This window comes from Mauremys reevesii, linkage group 5, assembly GCF_016161935.1.
Source record: "Mauremys reevesii isolate NIE-2019 linkage group 5, ASM1616193v1, whole genome shotgun sequence".
Taxonomy (NCBI): domain Eukaryota; kingdom Metazoa; phylum Chordata; order Testudines; family Geoemydidae; genus Mauremys; species Mauremys reevesii.
The window spans coordinates 16102869-16110481 of record NC_052627.1 but is presented as its reverse complement, the minus strand read 5'-3'; positions in this window follow the sequence as shown (position 1 = coordinate 16110481).

Genomic DNA, 7613 nt, shown 5'->3' with positions numbered 1-7613 from the left:
ACGCCCACCAAGTAAAGGTCTTAAAAGTACTTCTTAATAGGAGAAGATTGTGTTAAAAATCACACATTAACAGAGACAGGATACGTGGTTTCAAAGTTACCAGAATTTGCAAGTGGTGGGTCAACATATGATGGTCCCAAGGATTCCTATTATTTTTCTACTCTTAAGCCTCTCCCCTCTTGCAAGACTCTGAATCCTAGTTTCATATATAACAGTACATCTGGCTAATCAAGAAAGTGGGTATCAGAGGATATAAGCCTGTTTCAGATAACTTTGTTTCAGATAGTCAAAGTTGCACTGCTTGTATTTTTGCACAATCACATACACTTGCACGTCTTCTTTCCACCCACGTTACACACACATATAGAATACATGTGTATCACAAACAAAGTATACACATGTATAACACTTACATTCTATATACAAGCATCTATTCAATACACACATAGATGAGCCCTGTACATAAATGTGCATTAATTCCCTGAAAAGAGTTGCATGCATTTATATACAGGCAAACGGAAGTAGGAATTTTTGACACAATGTGACAAAAAGACAGCTCTTTCCTGTAAGCATTTGGACCCAGAAAACAAAAGATCCCTGATATTTTCAAACAAACTGCCATTTTTATATTCGCAAACAAGGATCAACTACAGCAGGGATTGGCAACCTTTGGCACGTGGCTTGCCAGGGTAAACCCCCTGGCGGGCCGGGCCAGTTTGTTTACCTGCCGCATCTGCAGGTTTGGCAGATCACGGCTCCCACTGACTGGGGTTCACCGTCCCAGGCCAATGGGGGCTGCGGGAAGCGGCGCGGGCTGAGGGATGTGCTTGCCGCTGCTTCTCGGTGAGCCACGTGCCAAAGGATGCTGATCCCTTAACTACAGATTCCACTCCTGTGCACTGAAGGGCTCTTGTGTGAACCTTGAAGCAAAGCGGAAGTCTCCACTAATGCTAAGAAGATTCCATCAATGGGTAAAAACAATCCAACAGCCCTTGCCTCGCACACTCATAATTTACTGTATAAAAACCTCACGCTGTACCCATTAAAATTAACAAAAGTTTTGCCATTGAGTTCAAGGAGAACACGATAAAGCATCAACTCAAGACTATTGAGTATCTAGAATTTATACAGAATCTTTTCTTTTTAAACATGCTGAATCAGATCCTGACATAAGTTATACCAGTGTAAATCTGCAGGGAATGGAGCTACTGAGATCAGATTCGGGATTGGGCTCACTGATATATCTTGTATCATTAATTGCAAACCCATTGAACCAGTTCCCAACAGAACTTGTGAATAAAACTCAACTATGACAGTTAAAGAAAAATGTTAAGCCTGATTCTACAGTGACAGAGTGACATCTGCAGGAAGATTTTAGGAGGAGCGGTTATACACGCTTCATACTCTTGAGTTTTCTATACAGGTAACAGATATTAAACAATTATCTTGGACTTCAGTTATTATCTCTTGTAATAAGCTTCCTGTTTCACAACTTCTCTGGCCAGAAAATCAGAATGCAGCTATAAACTCATTCCCCCACTGTGCTGTGATAAGATGCAATGTAAAGAAATAAAATGAAAAATATTATAATGCTTTTAATAATTAGATTAAAAGTCAGGGAAGAATTGTGAAAATTTCAATTATTTCAATTCAGATTTCAAAAGGGAATGAATTTTTTTTGTTTATTCAAAAATTTTCCTGAACATTTTAATGAAATGTTTCCTTTCTTCACTGTTTTATCCATTTTTCTACAGAAAATGGGTGCAAAAGACAAGTTATAAAACATACATTGATTAAATTATTTAAATGAACTAGATAGCTCTAAGTTCCTCACTGTTCTATAGATCTGTTCCTTAAGACCAAAGAATTATTATAAATGTATGAGTATTATTAGCCAAAATAGCACAAAGCAGATAAAAATTTAAAAAAACAAAATAAAAATTGTTGGGTGATGTTTACAATACAAAAACTGAACATGGGAAATTATAACTGAAGAGACAATAAATCAGTTCTATTAATTTAAGGTCTTATCACAATTTTGTTACAAAGCCAAACTTCCCTAGTTCTATAATAGTCCAGGGAAGTGATTTTGGTATTGAAACGGAGCTATAGTTCCTTAAATCCCTTACCTCAAATCAATCTTATCAGCTAATGGAATTATGGGACTGTCCGTGGGAATTTAACCAAACTATTCTACAGAAGAATTCAAACAAGTTAATTTAATTATCAAGGAATGTCAATTCATTTCAAAGTTATCTTGCCCAGGTGATACTCACAGCAAAGCTTTGTCACTGATGAACACAAGGCAATCACACATTAAACCCAAAACAAAATATGCAGGTAATTATTTTGAAGGTATTCTAATTTCTCTGGAATTTCATCAGTGGCTGTTATGCCACTTTGACCAAAGATTTAAATAGTGGTAAAATCTTTAGCTCACAAGCCAATGCAAAGCTTCTTCCTTTTCTTGTCTAAGAAGATGCTAATTTCTCTTGACCACAAAATCTGCGTGAATTTTAGGCTGCTTTTTTTGAAACACTGAGAGCTTCTTTTGGTAACGTACATAGTTCTAAGTTAAAAGAACAGGAGTACTTGTGGCACCTTAGAGTCTAACAAATTTATTTGAGCATAAAAGCTTTTGAGGGCTACAGCCCACTCCATCAGATGAATGCAGTGGAAAATACAGTAGGAAGATATATATATATACACAGAGAACATGAAACAATGGGTGTTACCATACACACTCTAAAAAAGTGATCAGTTAAGGTGAGCTATTACCAGCAGGAGAGAAAAAAAACTTTTTGTAATGGTAATCAAAATGGTCCATTTGCAGCAGTTGACAAGAAGGTGTGGGGGGGGTGGGGGGAATAAACACGGGGAAATAGTTTTACTTTGTGTAATGACCCATCCACTCCCAGTCTTTATTCAAGCCTAATTTAATGGTGTCCATTTTGCAAATTAATTCCAATTCAGCAGTCTCTCATTGGAGTCTGTTTTTGAAGTTTTGTTGTTGTAATATTGCGACTTTTAGGTCTGTAATCGAGTGACCAGGGAGACTGAAGTGTTCTCCGACTGGTTTTTGAATGTTATAATTCTTGACGTCTGATTTGTGTCCATTTATTCTTTTACGTAGAGACTGTCCGGTTTGGCCAATGTTCTAAGTTAGTGTAATGAGTTTCTTCAGCCTCAGCACTCTCAACTGAATTACTGCTTCAATGTAGTTTCTAGACAACTAAGACTAAATTTGTTAGTGAAATGCAAGTACACATCACACATTTTAGTCATTCAGGAGTATGTACTTTCTGAGAAGCATTTAGCTTAACATAGCCAAGTTGTCACTTGGATAACAACACATGTATACAAGTCATCTTTCTCCTATCAGTTGGAACTGGCATGAAGGTGGGCTCTCCAGCTCAACTTCGCAGTTGCAATGACTGTTTTGAGATAAGAGTTCATTCAGGTGACTAACTAAAGGTGACATGATGGGTGTCTTCTTCTCTTTCCAGATTTTGCAACAGTCTTCCTAAACAGAAATTTAAAAGATTGAGTTAATAGGACGCTTGTCAGCTACATGTCTATTTGTTACCCAGTAGATGGCACTCTCCCTGACCAAGTGATTACAGTCCCCTTGACCAGATGGTTTGGCTTCAGGGAGCAAGGTGTGGAACACCACATTTTTAGACATCTTTTGCTTGCCCAGTTCCTCTTCTTGGCAAAGCCAATGTGGAACAAAAAAAAAATGGCCCATCCTTCAGATGAAGACTTGAAGTGCCTAACAAGGCTCAGAGTTATGTTCCTTCTCATCATCTTATGATGAAATGAGCCATGTCCTTTATGACTTCTTAATACTTTGTGTCTGGTAAATTACAGTATCTTTGTGCAAAACATCTTGTGCCGTACCAATTTGTGTACAACATGCTGGGCTGACTGTAAATTGAACCCCAAGTGGCTTAGCTCTGGACAGCAACCTACTTCCACAAGTAATTTCATCACCTGGGTACCAAGTGGGCACAATGGCTAACGAAGAGATCTAATTTCTATCCTAAGTGTGACTGGTTAGTACTATAACGTTCTTGGCCCTACAGTCACATCTGCAGGAATCTGCCTGTGTAAATCCACTTTCAGGACTGGAGTCTGTGTGCATCTTCTTCTAAAAATCTTTGAAACTGACCTCGTAATTCCTGTTTCCAAAGGGATATACATGCTGCACAGCATTAAATGTGAGAAAACCAGCAGACTGAACCTAAAATCAAGAACAAAGCATAGGAAATGGACAATTCAGATGCAAATCAAAGCAGGAAATCATGTTTTTTGGAAGATAAAGCACATTTACAGGGTTAAACAAAAGGGCTCTATAACCTTACTATATAGAGTGAGTGAAAGTGGCAAGAGATGAATAATACTGGAATAAAATACAGGAGTATCTATAGGGTGACCGCTTTTTTCTCAACTCACATCATCAGGTTACTGGCCTTGACTTTTTCTAAAACATTTGTGCTCCCAGCTGAGCAACAGCTGGTAAAGTAGGGATCTATTAGTGGCCAGCGGGCAGGGAAGCCAAGGGGAAAGAAGCAGAGAAGAGGAGCAGCAAACACTTAGGCACATGCTTAACTTTAAGTGCCACTAAGATGTAATATAGCTAATTGACTTTACTGGAACTTAAATTAATGCTTAAGTGCCTTGCTTATAAAGATGGGATTATTCAGGTGCTTAAAGTTAAACATATGCTTAAGGTTTTTGTTGAATTGGGGCCCCTATGGCCAAGTCTTATGAGTGTATTGCTTATTAGGGTCCTAAGACACACTAAAGAAAATATGGATCCAGAACAGTTGGTAGCTAAAAAATCACAACCTGGTGAAACAACTGTTGTTTATAGTGACATGAAGAACTAGAAGCAGGATGAACATGAGGCAGTTTCAGAACATTCACATAAAACATTTAGTGCATGATTGATTACTGGGAACATACGAGAGTTGTTGTGTGGCTGGAGCTGATTAACTAGTGGAACCAAATGATATAACATGGAAGAGTATAACATTTGGGGGTTATATAGTGCAGCTGGCTATATAATACCTTTGTAATTTATAAGGCTACAGCATCTGGCTCCTTGCTGTCATTAGATTTCAAGTAGCCAGAATTCTGAGTCTTTTATTTCACAGCACAAATTTCTCTGCCATGGGAAAATCATGAAAACTTGCAAAGACATTTTGGTGAAGTATTTTTCACATATTTGCTCAGAAAGATCAAAAGGAGACAAGGAGACTGTAAGAAAACAGCAACGCGTGTTATGGGGAAGAATTATCGTCCATTATCTTAATTTTAAAGTTATGTTTATGGGAGCAGATCCTCCGAAGGGTTAAGTCTGCATAGGTCTTTTGAAATCGGTGGAGCTACGCTGATTTACAGCAACTCACAATCTGACCCAGGATCCTTTAGATTTCTATTTATTGCAAGATTTTTGCCTTGGTCATTGTTCATTTAATACAGGGTACACTGGAGCAAAGGAAATACTAACACTGCAAAACATTTTCAATATTCACTGTAATTAACTAATACAGGCAGTGCAAGTATGAAGGGCTTTGTTCTGCAACGTGCTGAGTGACACCTCCTATTAAGTACTTTACATCATCAAGGCTCATTGACTTCAGTGGGAGCTGAAGGCACTCAACTCACTGCAACAGGCCCATAGTTTGGAAAGACTGGCAGTTTGGTGCCCACTGCAACTTGGTCTGTATTGAAGTCTCACTATTCATGTTTGTAAAACTGCTACAGCACTTACATGTTTGAGTGTCTGCAAGAGCGTGGGTAAACCTTTTTCTCCGTTAAATTAAATATTTTCTCAACTAAATAACACCACAGGCTGATGTCTACAGTAAATGTTCTGTATAGACTGAAGGGAATGACTACTGTATTTTTTAAAATAAGCATTTTTTCAATGGCAACTTAAAGAAACTTACCCCATTTTGACCAAAAAAATGCAACTACTTCTAATTTCATATATCTGAAAAGTGAAAATATTCCTATTTTTATGTATTGGAAGAGTCACCCCTGTGCAGAGGATTCACATGAGGACTATGCACTACATAAATCCAATCTTGAGGTCTTCAGTAGTGCACTGGTCTTGTACTGGTCCCTTGCACACAGGTGAATTTCACGCACCAAGAATGGCTCTGGTCTAGCAAATTTCTTTTTGAAACATATTGTGACAATTTTAATTAATTTACCTTATTCATCATAAAAATTCACTATGTGCCATTGTTATTCTTGCATAAAGTGTTTAAAGCATGTATTACTGATCAATAGAAAGTATATTGTTACTAATAAAAATAGAGAGGGTGAACAGAAAGAGGCTGATCCCTCAAATAGGTTGACTTCAGTGGAACTACTGATGTAAGTGAAGTTACCCACATTTGAAGGACTGAGGCCTATATCTGAATATTGGCGTTATCATCGCTCCACTGCGTTACCAATAGGTCTCTCCCTCTAGATGCACACTCCTTTCCTTCTGCCTGCAAACCTCTGCCTTCATTGGCTTCTTCCTCCTCCACTAACATGCACAACAAACATTCTTTGCTCACTGTCTTGTATCACAACCATCACTTCACCATCTTTCCATGGCCACCCCATGACACCGATTCCTGCTGGAGGAATCTTACTGAAGAAGTGAAATGGACAGCAGAGCTTTGACTGTAATTCCCCAACTGATGCACATTTTGTGGCTGCCAAACCTGCTAAGCTTTCCCTAAAGGAGCATGAATATACATTTGCCTGGGGCTTCTTCCCACTGAACTAAGGTAGTCAACGGAAATGTGCGAGCTGAATGCAACTGCACAGGGAATGGTGCCGAGGGATGAAAGGAGGCAAAGGAAGAGGCGACAAGTCACTGTGAGGGCTGGAACACTATCTCCTATTAGAGCCCAATCCTAGCCAACTGAAATCAATGGCAAAACTCCCATTCATAACAATGGGAGTAGGAAAGGGTCCTAAATGCCTAAGAACCTAAGAATCATGCAAGAGAAATCAATGTTGGATTATGCGCTGCTAGTGATATTTTACTAAATGAATACAGAATACATTCTTTGGCAGGGTACTGACTAAGTCATAACAAGTGATGCAACATGCCTGGTAAGAGAAAGTATTGCTGTAGTTTTAATGGAGGAGTCAGGTAATCTTGGTTTGTTTTTTAAATAAATATTTGTTTTTAAATGTGCTAGAGAATCAGCTATATCCGAGTGGTATCTGCAAGAACAGAAACGGCCATGCGGTCGGCCTCCACAGAGGTGGGGTGATTTCCTAACAAGGAGATATGAACAAGCATGGCAAAGGATGGCCAGAGCTAGAGAAGATTGGAAGAAATGTTGTGATTGGCTCAGTTTCAACTGATGAAGGACTGACAGTCTATGCAGAGAATCAAATCTATAACACTGTTTGAACTTTACACAAGGAGTTTGTAAACCCATGTAACTAAAATTAACCACTCTAATACACCACAAAAGATGACTGTCAACACTAGACAGAACAAAGCTGCCAAACCACCAGATAATAGTAAGCTTCCTAAAAGAAACATGAAGGCTATAATGCCAGAGAGCGCAACCCAAAAACCTACAGCCCAT